The sequence below is a fragment of the Schistocerca americana genome, chromosome X, assembly GCF_021461395.2.
Source record: "Schistocerca americana isolate TAMUIC-IGC-003095 chromosome X, iqSchAmer2.1, whole genome shotgun sequence".
Lineage (NCBI taxonomy): Eukaryota > Metazoa > Arthropoda > Insecta > Orthoptera > Acrididae > Schistocerca > Schistocerca americana.
The window spans coordinates 599546246-599564034 of record NC_060130.1 but is presented as its reverse complement, the minus strand read 5'-3'; the positions used below and the strand labels follow the sequence as shown (position 1 = coordinate 599564034).

The 17789-nt window shown below is 44.9% G+C and overlaps 1 protein-coding gene across 1 annotated transcript in view; it reads right to left on the bottom strand.

Moving 5' to 3' along the window:
- LOC124555142 (elongation of very long chain fatty acids protein AAEL008004-like) overlaps positions 1-17789 on the bottom strand; it is a 913230-nt gene that overhangs the window by 697356 nt on the left and 198085 nt on the right. The gene's annotated exons all lie outside the window — the stretch shown is intronic.

The window sequence follows — 17789 nt, the reverse complement described above, 5'->3', positions numbered from 1 at the left end:
TAAAACTATACCGGTAGGATGTGTTACGTATAATAATAGGATATAAGAAATAGTAATTTACGCAGCCCACTTGCAGGGAACACCTACAGTACGTTTCGAGACTTCACGAACTGGAGAGTACAACCTGTTTTAGAAAATGTTTTTATGTTCATTTGCATTATCAGTGAAGCGTTGCAGTTTCTGTAAACTCTTTACTTTCATTTTTATATTCAGTTTCCAGTTAAAAATGTTACCCTACATTTTTTCTGTAATGTAACTGGCAATGTTCAGTCAATATAAACACATCAGAAAATAGTTTTGCATCACCCCGGTTCCCAGAACTCCTGAAGATAGATGTTGACTGTGGATACTGTATCGCAGAGACAGTCGCTTTGAGCCGGCCGTGCTGGCAGAGCGGTTCTAGGCGCTTCAGTCCAGAACCACGCGACTGCTATGGTCGCAGGTTCGAATCCTGCCTCAGGTATGGATGTGTGTGATGTCTTTAGGTTAGTTAGGTTTAAGTAGTTCTAAGTTCTAGGGGACTGATGACCTCAGATGTTAAGTCCCTTAGTGCTCAGAGCTATTTGAACAATTTTTGTGGTTTTCACGAGGAATAAAAAGGGCGGAAATGATGTTTATGTTGATCTCTATACCAATTTTCTGTACAAGTTCAGGAACTCACGGAACCGAGGTGATGCAAAACATTTTTGATGTGTGTATGTGAAGTTATTCGATGCAATAAATTAATCCAAGAAGACAGGCGTACATCTGTCGACAAAATAAATAAATAAATAACCATGAGCGTTCTCTCTGATACGACTACAATGTTAAATGACACAAGAATGTAAATTGTTGCTTAACACAAACAGCTATTATTTCACTAGAATTATGGGGAATATCAGAAATATAACTGTCGTTTCACTGAATTTTTCGATGTTCTGGACACGAAATAATCGTATTTTAATTTGAAAATCCAGAAACTGAGAACATTACTTGCAGAAATATCACCCAAACTAAAGGAACTGACGAGTGAAGCTAGGAACTGAGACAGTTAGTATCTTGTTTACAAATCATGCAGACTGTCATCCTTGTACGTTGGCTTTTGAATTATTTGCATATTGCATGCTAAAATGTGAAGAGGAAACTGACCCAGAAATCGAATATTCGTAGAGCCTAACCTAGCAAAGTGTGTGCTCCTGGATGGACGAGGAGAACCAATATGCGCAAGGCATTTTTGGCCTTTCTCTTTTGTGATTCTTTTCAAAGATGTAGAGTAATACGATCGTGGCTTTTAGTGATGTGATTTTTTTGCCACATCCTGTGCAAACGAACATTTGAATCTATTTCCTTTCGAAAGACAATGGTTCAAAGTGCTTCTCTCTTCCTCAGGGAAACCCTCTGCTTTGTCAGATTGTATGTTGTGGGAAAGCCAGATTAGAACTAGCCAGCGTGCAGCACTCTTCAAAGATTTCGTGCTAGTTTGGCGTACGCGGTGAAAAGAGTTTCCGTTTATATCGCTACGAGCTGAGTCGCCGGTGTTGGCCCTGTATGCATTTATTCGAATCTTCCATTAGTCTATCTCCTTCCGCACCCTGCCTCTTTCCATCTCCTCCTTCACCTGTTCTCTCTCCATTTACCCCAACCCCAACTCCCTGTACATCTCCTCCTGCTCCTCTGTCCATCTCCTCCTACTCTTCTCTCTGTATATCTAATCCTCCCCTTCTATCTATCTACTCCTTCCCCCTCCGCTCCTCTCCTCTCTGTAACTATCGCTTCCTTCGCCTCTCTCTGTCCATCTCCCCCTCTCTCCCCTCAGTCAATTTTCCCTCCTCCTCTCCCTGTCCATCTCCTCCTCCCCACTTCTCTCTCCACATTATCTTCCTCGCCCCAACGCCCCAACAGGAGACTAGTTATTATTATCCCCATCATTTTCCTTTGCAGATCGTAAATAACATATGTACCAAATTTAGTTCAAATCGTTTAACGCGTTTAGGACAAGCTTTTTACCCATGTATTACTCCACGTACGTAGATGTCAGTTGCGTTTCACATATGTTTAACGCATTTCACACATATCTCTACACATACTGCGCCTGTATCTCTAGCGAATTTTTCCCTGAAATTTCATTTTCATGCAGCTCAATGTTTATGATATCCTGTATCCTGAACCATGTGCCGTAAAATGATACAATTTTGAAACTACATCCAGTGGTGTATGTGTCTACTTTCTGCGAAATGTATTGTAAATATAATTACAGTAAGGAAGTAATAAATTAAAAAGTCATGATTGTTGGGAAGTTTCTCACTGAGGTCACTGTTTATGACATCATATCTCCTGAACTATGCGTCGTACAATAACATAATTTTGCGGATACACTCAGTTGTACATGTGAATGCTGTCTGCAAAATTTGTCGCTAATATAGTCAGTAGTAAAGATATAATAAATTAGAACGCCATGCTTCGTGCGGCAGTTTTAATGCATAAAGATCTAAAAAGTAGTAAGCGATAAACTTTTTTCCTTACACCATTTTGTGGAGGTTGTCATCGAGAAAAAGTTTTAGTAAGTTATGAAATGATGCGTAAAGTCTGTTGTAAGTCACTAAGTTCTCTCATTCCCAAATACTGGTTAACAAATGTAAAGGTATTCACTACTTTTCCACCCCCAATCCCTTTGATGGGTAGGTTGTTCTTACCCCTGATTTCCAGACAGTAAATAATATGTGTACCAAGGTTGGTTTAAATCGGTCCAGTGATTTAGGTGGAAGTGTGGAACATTCATAAATATATACATACGTACATTTTCATAATATGTATGAATATTACCACACCTTTTTCAGGCCTATCTAAATGGTCTTAATACTCTACTGGCCATTAAAATTGCTACACCAAGAAGAAATGCACATGATAAATGGGTATTCATTGCACAAATACATTATACTAGAACTGACATGTGATTACATTTTCACACAATTTGGGTGCATACATCCTGAGAAATCAGTACCCAGAACAACCACCTCTAGCCGTAATAACGGCCTTGATACGCCTGGGCATTGAGTCAAACAGAGCTTGGATGGCGTCTACAGGTACAGCTGCCCATGCAGCCTCAACACGATACCACAGTTCATCAAAAGTAGTGACTGGCGTATTGTGACGAGCCAGTTGCTCGGCCACCATTGCCCAGCCTTTTTCAGTTGGTGAGAGATTTGGATAATGTGTCGGGCAGGGCAGCAGTCGAACATTTTCTCTATCCAGAAAGGCCTGTACAGGATCTGCAACATGCGGTCGTGCATTAGCCTGGTGAAATGTAAGGTTTCGCAGGGATCGAATGAAGGGTAGAGCCACGTGTCGTAACACATCTGAAATGTAACGTCCACTGTTCAAAGTGCCGTCAATGCGAACAAGAGGTGACCGAGACGTGTAACCAATGGCACCCCATACCATCACGCTGGGTGATACGCCAGTATGGCGATGACGAATACACGCTTCCAATGTGCGTTCACCGCGATGTCACCAAACACGGACGCGACCATAATGATGCTGTAAACGTAAGTTGGATTCATCCGAAAAATTGACGTTTTGCCATTCGTGCACCCAGGTTCGTCGTTGAGTACACCATCGCAGGCGCTCCTGTCTGCCATGCAGCGTCAAGGGTAACCGCAGGCATGGTCTCCGAGCTGATAGTCCATGCTGCTGCAAACGTCGTCGAACTGTTCGTGCAGATGGTTGTTCTCTTGCAATCGTCCCCATCTGTTGACTGAGGGATCGAGACGTGGCTACACGATCCGTTACAGCCATGCGGATAAGATACTTGTCATCTCGACTGCTAGTGATACGAGGCCGTTGGGATCCAGCACGGCGTTCCGTATTACCCTCCTGAACCCACCGATTTCATATTCTGCCAACAGTCATTGGATCTCGACCAACGCGAGCAACAATGTCGCGATACGATAAACCGCAATCGTGATAGGCTACAATCCGACCTTTATCACAGTCGGAAACGTGATGGTACGCATTTCTCTTCCTTACACGAGGCATCACAACAACGTTTCACCAGGCAATGCCTGTCAACTGCTGTTGGTGTAAGAGAAATCGGTTGGAAACTTTCCTCATGTCAGCACGTTGTAGGTGTCGCCACCGGCGCCAACCTCGTGTGAATGCTCTGAAAGGCTAACCATTTGCATATAACAGTATCTTCTACTTGTCGATTAAATTTCGCGTCTGTAGCACGTCATCTTCATGGTGTAGCAGTTTTAATGGCCAGTAGTGTAGTTCTAATGTAAGCGACCTGTGAATGCAACGTATTAGTTGACCACAGTATTATTGCACATGGGGGTGAGGGCACTTTTCTCGGCTTATCGTGAGTTTTTATCGTGTTATTTCACGAGGATACGTTGAACCGCTTGACAGTATATGCATAACTGCCTTCAGATCATTCATAATGCGCCAGGCACAACGCAGTGTATCATGTCATCTCTTGGAGAGATGCTGCGGAAGTATGCAGGTATCGCAGACAACATCAGTGCGCCTGATGTTAAAAAAGTGAAGATCACTACCTTCCACTGCCTTCTTGCCTAATTTGGAACGCGCAGCTCTTTCTGTCCCAGGACTCGTTTTGGCAGACTATGACTCGCTAACGGACGCGTTAGCGAGAACCACTGAACTTGGCGACAGCCAAGATCTACCAAGGATTAAGAAGAATGTTATTGTCAAGTGATTCCACCGTCCTGTTAATTTACTGAAAAAATGGTTCAAATGGCTCTGAGCACTATGGGACCTAACATCTGAGGTCATCAATCCCCTAGACTTAGAACTACTTAAACCTAACTAACCTAAGGACATCCCACACATCCATGCCCGAGGCAGGATTCGAACCTGCGACCATAGCAGCAGTGCGGTTCCGGACCGATGCGCCTAGAACCGCTCGGCCACAACTGTCGGCAATTTACTGAAATTTCTAGTAAACATGACAAACAGTAGCCGCGTTCTTTTAACAGTCATCGTTTAGGTGTCTAATTACTTGATTGTTAATAAAGTTGTCTGGGCTGTATCTGAAATGAAGTTGCAGAAAATGGCGTAGCACTTCTTCCTTTTGTACACGAGTAATAGCAGATAAATTGGCTAAACGTATTAACAAATGAAATACGCGTGAAATGACAACATTTACGCCGTCGACTGTAATTATTGTTTACTCTCCAGTCGCGGGTTAGGTTTGTACCCTACGTTTCTCGCTTCGCTAGCGAGGTAATAGTGGCAACAAGAAACGCTCGAGATGAGCACAGAGTACCATGACGCGTGGAGCCCGCGAGAAACGTCGGGTACAAACCTAACCAGCGACCGGAGAGACTGAAGGCACGGTCAGTGACAAACACGGAAACTATGAGAGCGCGAAAGCGCGAAGAATTTAACGCTTATGGCGAGCGGGTGGGGGCTGATGAAACAAGATCTGGGCTTGCGTTAGCATGCGACTAACTTCGGAGTCCGCCTGGTCGAACCAGGAAAGCTAAGACCCCACAAGAACTGGCCAATGTACGCGACACTCACGCTGCTTAGGATGCAGTCGCTGATGGCTCTCGACAGCGAACAACTACTCGTCTGACATACCCTGGTGTACAAAATTAAAGCAACAAACGGAAATTTTGCCAGGTCTCGTTTATTTATGAAACAGGTGAAGGTAAACTAGAAACAATGTAACGAATACAGAACGTAAGCAACTGCAACGAGCATAACGGTAGACAAAAGTGTTCTTCGTTTTTTCCAACTTGCAACGGATCTGCACACACATTCCGACAACTGGTTAATGTGATCAGTATGGCGTGTGACCACCTCTGGGAGCAATCCAGGCCTGACAACGATGGGGTGTATTGTGAATGATGTCATCCTTCTCATGTTGCGGCAATAACGCCCTTTCTTCCTGGTGAGCAGCTCGCACTCTTGGGGAGTGGTTGGTGGATGCTGACGTGACGCAGACCGTCTTCCTAATGCATCCCAGACATGCTCTTCTGGATTCAGATTGGGAAAGCGGGCAGGCCACGCCATGTGTACAGTATCTCCCGCTTCCAAGAAAATATCAACCACCCGTGCTTTGTGAGGTCGAGCATTATCGTCCATCGGTACGAAGTCTAGGCTCACAGCACCTCGCAACAACCGCAAATGACGCCCCAAGATCTCGTCACGATACCTGACAGCAGTTAAGCCTTGCCGATTCACCCATACAATTTCATGAAGAGCGGTTCGACTGGTAAACATAATCTCTGCCCACATCATTAGGGATGCTCCTCGATATCGATCTCTTTCCACAACATCTGGATCCCAAAATTGTATTCCACGTTCCCTCCAGATGCTAATCCATCGAGAATCACTCTGCAGATTAAATCGGGACTCATCTGTGAAAACAACATTGGCCCACTCTTCGAGCGTCCAGGTTGCTTGTTGATGACCCCAGTCTAGACGTTCCCTTCTGTGAAGACACGTCAGAGGTAGACATACAGCAGGTCTCCGACAGTAAAGGTCACTCTGCCGAAGCCTTCTGCACACCGTTTGACTTGACACAAGACTTCCAGTGGATTCTGCGAGCTCAAATTCCAGTTTCCGGGCAGTACTAAGCGGTACTGTCGTGCCCTTGCAGCCAAATAACGGCCCTCTCTTCTGAAGTCACACGTCGTCGGTCCTGCTCTGGTCTTCGGGATGCAGTTTCAGTCTCTATACACTGTCGCCACATCCGAAAAAACAACACATCGATTCACACTAAGCCATCGGGCCACATCAGTTTGCGACAGCCCTAATTGTGTTATTGTCTGGTCCTCCACCGCAGAGAGTCTGGTTGGCATCTTCTCTGTGCCATATTGCACCGCCTGTGTCTGTGTACGCACTTTTGTGGATGTGGCGCTACCCAGCAAACACTACGTTGTTTCACAGGTGCCCTGAAGTTATCGTTGGCATGGTTGTTCGTTGACCGGAATGCCATCTTCCGTGCAGAACACGATCGTACGGACATCTGGTTGACAGATTATATGATTATATCGTGAATTAGACACGGGACGGGGAAATAGCGGTTTGTGGCTTTAATTTTAGACACCAGTGTACAAGAGTCTGGTGGGGATACAAAATCCGATATTGGCAACTTTCAGCTGACATACCATTTTCAAGCCATAGATGACGTGCAAGACCAAACCTGCTCCTGGAGCGTAAAGCGGAGTACGCTAGCTTGAGAGACAGGAATATGAACCAGACGTGGATCTAATCTGTGTGGCGGATTGACGAGCATGGGCTCGTACACTGGCCAGCATCATTATGGTTTTAGGCTGTTTTCTACGCTCGTTTAGGCAAATACTGAGCTGATCCCCGAATTCCGCCTCGGACAATGCGATATACAAAACAGTTAAAATTCATAACATACAGAACAAACTTTAGACGATTCACAGACAGATGACGCACACGACTTCTCTCCCTTAGGTGCGCAAGACATCAAGCTGTCCAGCCAGCATAAAAAAAAATTAAAAACAGTTCGCGTCTTTTCGTTTGACGTGAATGAGAACAACGTATTAATGTGCCCTTGGTTGCTAATGATATTACCTATTTGACCTTTTCTGGTACTATGACGGTTTATTATATTACAGTTGATTAGTACTGGGCAGTGTTTTCGTTTCAGCCACTACTTTTATAGTGTTGTGTACCCTCCATATACTATCTAATCGAAACTATCCGGACAGCTGTATGTACTGAGCAAGGTGGCGCAGTGGTTAGTACACTGGGCTCGCATTCGGGAGGACGATGGTTCAAACCCGCGTCCGGCCACCCCGATTTAGGTTTCCGTGATTTCCTCAGATCGCTTCAGGCAAATGCCGGGATGTTTCCTTTGAAAGGGCACGGTCGACTTTCTTCCCCTTCCTTCCCTAACACCACGGTACCGATGACCTCACTGTTTGGTGCCCTTCTTCAGATCAACCAACCAACAGCTTTACGTAATTTGTAATTGACCACTACAGGTCACAAGATTCGGACCGGGCAGTATAAAAGGACACGGGGAGTGTTTCAGGTCTTCAACTTTTAGTGATGCGATTGTGAAGTGGGAATGCAAAGGAACAACCATAGCTAAGCGAACACCGGGCAGATCTCATGTACTGACGGATAGGAATTGTCGAGCATTGTGGAGGGTGGTAGTAAAAAATCGCTTGGAACCTCACGAAGGAATCACTTGCGAATTCCATAGTGCTATCAGCACCCCAGCTGGCAAAATGACTGTTCGAGGAATCGCGCCATATCCTGCGGAAATGCAATGGGTAGGTTTGAGTTTGGCGAATGCCTCAAGGAGGTTACTTCCCACGGTGTATTGTGACAAGTGTGGACTACAAAGGAGGTGATGTTACTGTACGGAGGGTGTTTTTCGTGATTGGGATGGGGGTCCCCCATTGTGCTTAAGAAAATGCGAAATGTTGAAGCATATGAAAACATCTTACAGCATTGTGTGCTGCGTACAGTAGAGGAAAAGTTCGGAGACGATGACTGTATCAGCATGACAATGCAGCCTGTCATAAAGCCGATCTCCAGATTCAAGTCCCGGTCTGGAGCATAGCTTTAATTTCTCAGGGTGCGTCAAAAACAAGGATTATGGTTTAGCGTCCTAGATCACATTTATCGTGGCTCCCCTGAACAGTGAATAGTCCTGTTTGAATAGAAAAAGGCGCAGGTCATTTCTGATTACAAAAAGGGCCTGAGATGGGATGCATAGGATTAGAGACAAATATCGCTGACGTCTATCTGTTGCAGGATCCTAGAGCATATTCTAAGCTCAAAAGCTATGATATTCCTGGAGAAAAACAAGCTTCTCTCAAACAATCAGCACAGATTCAGAAAAAAGAACCACTCATGTGAAACAACTTGCTTCATTCATAAACGACATCTTGCACATGTCAGATGCAAGTGAACAGGTGGATTCCCTCTTCCTAGATTTCTAAAAGGCTAGGTACGAAGACCTATAAGATTATACGGAGTATCGTCGCAGATTCATTGACGGGAAAAAAATCGCAACACCAAGTAGGAGTTGAGCGACATAAATATTGGTGGCGTGTTTCCTCACTTGAAGGATGATGTCTATACAAATTTCGCTCCAAATGGTTCAAATGGCTCTGAGCACTATGGGACTTAACATCAGAGGTCATCAGTCCCCTAGAACTTAGAACTACTTGAACCTAACTAACCTAAGGACATCACACACATCCATGCCCGAGGCAGGATTCTTACCTGCGACCGTAGCAGCGGACTCAGCGCCTAGAACCGCTCGGCCACCGCGGCCGGCAAATTTCACTCTAGTCGAATAAGAGTGATGCTAGTAGCGCCACTATGAGAATAAAAATCAGGTTTGCTTTAAATACTCGCTGTAGCAATCGTGAGTGTTAGTTACCATTGAGACCGGACGTGGCGGTTGATGTTAGTCCAGAATACCTTTAAGGCGACAAAGACGACATTGCCAACACCTCACTGAGTTTGAACGAGGTCATGGAAACTGGGAACAAGAAGCTGGACGTTCCCTCAGTGCTGTTGCAGAAAAACTTGACAGGAGTGCAGCTACTGTACGTGGTTGCTGGAAGCAGTCGTACAGAGAATGTACAGTCGTAAGAAGAACGGGCTGCGGATGGCCACGTGGCAGTGCCGAGAGGGAAGACCATCGTGTTCGGCGTATGGCTCTGGCGCATCCTACTGTATCCGCAGCTGCAATGTGCGCAGGTTGGCATCATAGTGACACAAAGAACTGTTACAAATCGGTTACTTCAAGGACAACTTCGAGTCAGGCGCCCTGCAGCGTGCATCCCACTGACTCAAAACCACCGACATCTGCGACTTCACTGAAGTCAAGCGAGAGCTCATTGGAGAGCAGGGCGGAGGTCTGTTGTGTTTCCCGATGAAAACTCGTTCTGCCTCGATACCAGTGATGGCCGTCTGTTGGTTAGAAGGAGGCCAGCTGAGAGTGTGCAACCAAACTGGCTGTGTGCTGCACGTACTGGACGTACACCTGGTCTGGGGTACGATTTCGTATAACAGCAGGAGCACTCTCGTTGTTATCCCACGCACGCTGGCTGAAAATTTGTATGTCAGTCTGGTGATTCGACCTGTTCTGATCCCATTCATGAACAGTATTCCAGAGAATGTTTTGCAACAGGATAACGCTCGCCCACTTACCGCTGTTTTAACCCAACATGCTGCACAGAGTGTCGATATGTTGCCTTAGCCTGCTCGATCACAAGATCTGTTTCCAATCGAGCACATATGGGACGTCATCGGACGAAAAATCCAGCGTCATCCACAAAGAGCACCGCGCTTACATTAACCTGAGGTCTCGAAGATTAATCACTTAAATGTATTACCTACACAAACGTATTCACGATATTTCATTACTATACATCAACAATTTTTTGTGTTGCCATTTTTTTCCGTCAGTGTATGTGACTGATCCGAGGAATATTTGACTATTACAATCTACTACGCTATACTGGACAGCGGATATTCTGCACAAATGAAAGTAATGTCGTGTATGTGCGAAGAGACGTAATAGGATCTAGTATTATCTGATGAGTCTGTAGTTGAGGTAGGGAACAAAGACAGTCAGACACCTACAAAAAGGTAACACATTAATACATTTATTTACAATATGTGCACTTCGTAACTGAGATAGACGTATCTTTTAAGTGCTGTTGGGTCCTTCTGTGGTGCTGACTTATACACTACTGGAAATGGAAAAAAGAACACATTGACACCGGTGTGTCAGACCCACCATACTTGCTCCGGACACTGCGAGAGGGCTGTACAAGCAATGATCACACGCACGGCACAGCGGACACACCAGGAACCGCGGTGTTGGCCGTCGAATGGCGCTAGCTGCGCAGCATTTGTGCACCGCCGCCGTCAGTGTCAGCCAGTTTGCCGTGGCATACGGAGCTCCATCGCAGTCTTTAACACTGGTAGCATGCCGCGACAGCGTGGACGTGAACCGTATGTGCAGTTGACGGACTTTGAGCGAGGGCGTATAGTGGGCATGCGGGAGGCCGGGTGGACGTACCGCCGAATTGCTCAACACGTGGGGCGTGAGGTCTCCACAGTACATCGATGTTGTCGCCAGTGGTCGGCGGAAGGTGCACGTGCCCGTCGACCTGGGACCGGACCGCAGCGACGCACGGATGCACGCCAAGACCGTAGGATCCTACGCAGTGCCGTAGGGGACCGCACCGTCACTTCCCAGCAAATAAGGGACACTGTTGCTCCTGGGGTATCGGCGAGGACCATTCGCAACCTTCTCCATGAAGCTGGGCTACGGTCCCGCACACCGTTAGGCCGTCTTCCGTTCACGCCCCAACATCGTGCAGCCCGCCTCCAGTGGTGTCGCGACAGGCGTGAATGGAGGGACGAATGGAGACGTGTCGTCTTCAGCGATGAGAGTCGCTTCTGCCTTGGTGCCAATGATGGTCGTATGCGTGTTTGGCGCCGTGCAGGTGAGCGCCACAATCAGGACTGCATACGACCGAGGCACACAGGGCCAACACCCGGCATCATGGTGTGGGGAGCGATCTCCTACACTGGCCGTACACCACTGGTGATCGTCGAGGGGACACTGAATAGTGCTCGGTACATCCAAACGGTCATCGAACCCATCGTTCTACCTTTCCTAGACCGGCAAGGGAACTTGCTGTTCCAACAGGACAATGCACGTCCGCATGTATCCCGTGCCACCCAACGTGCTCTAGAAGGTGTAAGTCAACTACCCTGGCCAGGAAGATCCCGGATCTGTCCCCCATTGAGCATGTTTGGGACTGGATGAAGCGTCGTCTCACGCGGTCTGCACGTCCAGCACGAACGCTGGTCCAACTGAGGCGCCAGGTGGAAATGGCATGGCAAGCCGTTCCACAGGACTACATTCAGCATCTCTACGATCGTCTCCATGGGAGAATAGCAGCCTGCATTGCTGCGAAAGGTGGATATACACTGTACTAGTGCCGACATTGTGCATGCTCTGTTGCCTGTGTCTATGTGCCTGTGGTTCTGTCAGTGTGATCATGTGATGTATCTGACCCCAGGAATGTGTCAATAAAGTTTCCCCTTCCTGGGACAATGAATTCACGGTGTTCTTATTTCAATTTCCAGGAGTGTATATGTAAGAGTAATGTTCTTGATAGAAACAAATAGTCATTAATGTTGATACACTCAGATAGTCTTTGAATAGTAGTAATGTTCAACAGCGCCGTGCTTCGTCGATATAATTCCCTCACATCAGTCTTCTGTTAAGGTTGTAAGTTTGTAGATCCACTGAGTTTCTGGGAGCAATGCTATTAATGCGACTGCTTGGAAAGAAGCGCCAGGCAAGCAAAGGCGAATTATTCGTTCTCTGGTAGCATGTATGTGTGTCGCTACCTACCGTAGACAGCGAAAGATGGAAGTGCGAGCTCGCCGGCGGCGCGCTGTGAGAAGTTTAGCAGTGCCGTCACTTGCATAGCAGTGAGCGGCGCGCTGGGTGCAGTCAACGAAGATGCCATCCATACCGCTTTATCAATATACACAAACGATTACTCAAATAGGATCAGCAGCACCATAAGCTTGTGCACTGATCATGCTGTTGTATAGGGGAAGGTATCGTCGTTCGACTATAGTAAGGATTTGCAGAAAGACTTGGACAAAATTTCCGCTTTGTGTAAACTCGTTAAATGTGGTTGAATGTAAAATATTGCCTATAACAAGGAAAACTATCTCGCCTATAAGGTTAGAAAGAGGAAGCAAAAAATCGAAATCAGCTGTCTTGCATTCGCAGATGATTTTTCTGTACTTTCCGAAAATGTGGCATCTGCTATAACACAAATAAATCTCCTTGAAGAAATAGTCAGTAGAACAGGCTTAAGAATTTCTGTAGAAAAAAAAAAACAAAATTTGTAACAAACGTTATGGATGTTCCAAAATTCCTGGAAACAGATGTTAGCCAAACATAGAGGGCAAACAAATTCAAATATCTGGGGAGATAATTCAAGAAAATGCTTTGGAAAAATCTGAAATATAGGAAAGGTTGCATAAAATGGTGAGAGCATATGGTATCACCAAAGACTTCTACAGTAAAAAATGCCTGTCCAAAAACGCAAGGTATTACAACACATTAGTAAAGGCAGAATGCCTATATGCAAGCGAATGCCTGGCATTAAAACATAATTTAGATAAATTACAAGTTCTAGAAAGGCGTGTTATAAGAAAAATATTAGGGCTACAAAAAACAGCAGAAGATTGGAAATTACGAAGTGATACCGAAATATACAAAAATATTTCAAACGTGATGAGAAAAAGAAGATTCATGGATTGGACATTTATTTCGAATGCAAGAGAATAGATTAACTAATAAGATTTTCAAATATTTGTGGGGTAAGAAGCCTACAACAAACTGAGTCAACAAAGTGATAAAGGATTTAGAAAGAACAATATAAAAACAGAAGATATAGACAACAAAGAAGCCTTCTGGGAGAGCGTATTGAAAATGGAAGAATTCCAAGGCAGGGTAGCTAGGAAGACTGGCTCAGAATGGTCTGAAGACAGAAAGAAGAAACAAGTGAACGGATAAAAGCAACGCATACTGGAAGAAAAGAAAAGAACATAGGGCAATGAACTGAAATTAGAACGTGGTTCTCAGGTGGCCTGTTCGCAGTATAAAAAAAATTAAAAAAAAAGAAAGAAAGATAGGGAGAGAGAAAGAGTCCGATAGTGGCCGATTACAAGATCAGTGGTGAATGTCTTGAGCACGTTACTTCGTATAAATACTTAGAGGTAATACGAAGGTTGCCCAGAAAGTAATGCATCGCATTTTTTCTTCCATAGATCTTTATTGAACACAATGAGACTTACATACACGAAAGAATTGTATTTTATCTGCACACCCTATTTTTGCACGTAATCTCCATCCCGTTCTGTGGCCTTCCTCCAGTGCGAAACAAGGGCGTGGATGCCCTGTAGGTACCAATCCTTGTCCTGGTGGGGGAGCCAGCGCTTCATAGTGTGAATCACCTCCTCACTGACAGACGCAGCACCAACTGCCGAGTCGTAATGCGTCTGTCCTCGTGAATGGCAACATCAGCCCGCTGCAACATGTCAGGTGTGACAGCCGTGGATGGTCTCTCAGACCGCTGCAAGTCGTGGAGCTCAACCGAACTGCCTTTTGATGACCTCATCCTCCGTGCCCAGCGACTAACTGTACTTCTGCCGACAGCAGATGCTCCATAGACTTTGCACATGCGTCTGTAAACATTCCCCACAGTTTCTTTCTCTGCAGTAAGAAATTGAATGACGGCACGTTGCTTGTAACGTACATCAACCACAGATGCCATTTTGAAGCTGTCCTGCAGTTACGCTATCTGTCGGAAGTGACGGAAACTTGGCACGCTCACTCAGGAGACTTGAAATGATACGAACGTAACGTTTCGTATTCGTAGCATTGTTTTCGGCTGAGAAGAAAAATGCGGTGCATTTCTTTCTGGGCCACCCTCGTACTAAGAAGTAATTTGAAATGGGTCGATGGGACGATAATGTGAAATAAGTATCAGGAAAGTGCAAATGGAATGTTTACACTTATTGGAAGCGTTCTGAGACAGTGTAGCACAAATTTGGAGGAAACTGCATACATGACTCTACTGCATCCAGTTCTACAGTTTTGTTCCAATGTTTGAAGAAGTTGTCAAGTAGGCGTGACAACAGACATTGGATAAATTCAAAGATGTGCTGCCAGCTCATATGAAAGTGTAACAGAAATGCTCAGAGAACTTGAACGCGAATCCTTGGAAGAAAGAGGATATAGTTCTGGCGAAACGCAGTTGGGTAAATTTAGAGAACCTGTATACGAATAATACTGTGCGACCGTTGTTTTCCCATCAACATACATGTCGCGTGGGGTAGTGAGAATAAGGTAAGAAAGATTAATGCGAGTACACAGACAGTCATTTTTCTCTCTCTCTATACAAAAATGGAGTAAAAGAGAAAAATCTATATTACTATTTCGAAGTACCCTCCCCCGTGCACTGTACAGGGCTAGCGAAGTATGTAGGTTAATCTGTTTGTAGACGACGATGTCGATAGAGATGGAGCACTTGCTCAGATTGGGTGCAAAATAGTAGGGAAATCTGCAATGTACTTTCCAGAGAAACCATACTGGCCTTAAGCTATTTAGGGTTACCACGGAAAACCAAAATCTGAATGGCCTGACTGACTGCAGTGTCTTAACCACCACCCTGTAGAAAATCTTCATGCAGAGTGGCATGATACCTGAAATCGATTTCGGGCTAATGTGAACTCTCAATCGTAGTAGTGCATCGGACAGTTGCGAGTGTATACTCAAGAATGTGTGAGGTAACGTCCAGTTGAATTGTAGTGTAGTGTATGCGTCTAAATTTATTTATTTCTTCAAAATTACAGGCAAGTATCTGGGTAACTAAAATGGACCATATACGAGGGGGACTTCATAAAGTAAGATACACATTACTTTGGTATGCCGGGCCGGCCGAAGTGGCCATGCGGTTAAAGGCGCTGCAGTCTGGAACCGCAAGACCGCTACGGTCGCAGGTTCGAATCCTGCCTCGGGCATGGATGTTTGTGGTGTCCTTAGGTTAGTTAGGTTTAACTAGTTCTAAGTTCTAGGGGACTAATGACCTCAGCAGTTGAGTCCCATAGTGCTCCGAGCCATTTGAACCATTTTTGGTATGCCGGCCATGGTGGCCGAGCGGTTCTAGGCGCTTCAGTCCGAAACCGCGCTGCTGCTGCGGTCGCAGGTTCGAATCCTGCCTCGGGCATGGATGTGTGTGATGTCCTTAGGTTAGGTAGGTTTAAGTAGTTCTAAGTCTAGGGGAGTGATGACCTCAGATGTTAAGTCCCATAGTGCTTAGAGCCATTTGAACCATTTGAACTATTTTTCAACACTGTCACCAAGTCCTGTTTAACTGTATTGCGCTTGGTTCAACTTATCTCGAAGTCTTACATATCGATTTTCCGAAATAATGTGCTATAGACTGACTCTAGAAATATAAGGTTGTTGATGGACAGTCAAGCTTTTGCCGTAGCACAGTTCAAACAGGCAAAGAGACGCGCATCTCTTCCCTCGGCAACATATTCGGAAGGGAAAAAATCCAGGCTTCAACCAGTGACACGTTGAACTTCACAGTCGGATGACGTGTAGTGACAGAAATATGAATTCATAGTGCACACGATATAATTTGCAGTACAGCCACCAAAATTTATTAAATCGCCGTGCGGTATGGCCGAGCGGTTTGAGGCACCATGTCACGGATTTCGCGGCCCCTCCCGGCGGAGGTTCGAGTCCTCCCTCGGGCATCGGTGTGTGTGCTGTTCTCAGCATATGTTGGTTTAAGTTAATTTAAGTAGTGTGTAAGTCTAAAGACCGATGACCTCAGCAGTTTGGTCCCTCAGGAATTCACACGCATTTGAACATTTATTAAATTATTCATTAAATAACATGTATGAATCATTAACATTTTGATACGGCGTGTTCAACATCGTGCACGAGATTTGAAGATACAAAGATGGTCTGCTGTTACTTGCCGGTTGCGTACTTTGAAACAAGATGTTAACTCTGTGTTAGCTAGGTGCAGGTTTTTGGAGAAATAGGTGTTTCTCGAGTTAATTCGCACAGCAGACGACTATTTTCGAGTGCAGTGTGCTGTTTAAGGACAGGAGTACAGTTATTAGTTGATTTCGTAAGTTACATAATATTTTGAAATTCGGTTAGGGTAGATTTTGCTATTTTCCAGCGTATGAAAAACGATGAATGTTATTAAATTATAAAATTATTCAGGACGCTGTTACGTTTCCGCGTTGGGAACACCCTGAATAAGACTATGACCTCCATCTTGAAAATGATTTCACATAATGACCAATTATTAAAAATTTTAACAAGCTGCTTAATTAATTAATAATGGGTGTTATGTGAATTGGAAAAAAATGGTAACAAAAGGACCGTGTCAAAGTTCGGAAGCTAGAAAGCACTGAGGCAAAACTGACAATGAAAATTATTAAGGTCCGAATTTTCAATATCAGTTATTTCGTAAGCTAATTGGTTCAGGTAATTTAAAGTATGTTCTCGGGAAGAGTAAGATGTCTGCTTTGAGGTGAGTGGTAACATTACTGCCCATTTAGTTGTTTAGCTCGAAATATTTTCCCATTACGTTCTGTCGTAGAATTTTCACTATTACTTTCAATTATGTGCGATTTTCGTAAAAATAATTGCATCCTTGCGACCAGTAACTTCAATAAAACCAGCCGAGCAATTAATTTAAGAGGAAATTTGTTGAAATAACATTCTAACATATTTAACGCGCATTTTCTGTATTTCGTGTGCACCAGTATTGAAAATTAGATGAAAATTCGGGATAAAATTTGGTTATTCATGGGAGAAGGAAACATAACAGAAACCGGAGTTTCCAGCTTGTTATGTGTCAAACTATCGGGACGTTCTATAGTGCGCGCAAAATACCGTGGCTGCTAGATGCACAGTCGGCTGGGGAAGCGTAGAGAGAGAGGCAGGGGTGGAGGGTCGCTCAGAGCGCTGGAGGGGAAGTACCGCTTACGCTCATATTTTTCGTAAACATTAAAGGGGGTCCTTCCAGGCCCACGCTTGTATGGTGACCATTAAGAAAGATCTACTGTCACCTCTGCTTTCGTTAGTATCTAAAAAGAATTCTGCCGAAAATGCAGCGATTTATTTTCGCATGGCTTATTAACCATTTGTAACTTTCAGAGAAGCGTCATGAGTGGCGAATATTGAGTGAAACCTATACATTTCTCTG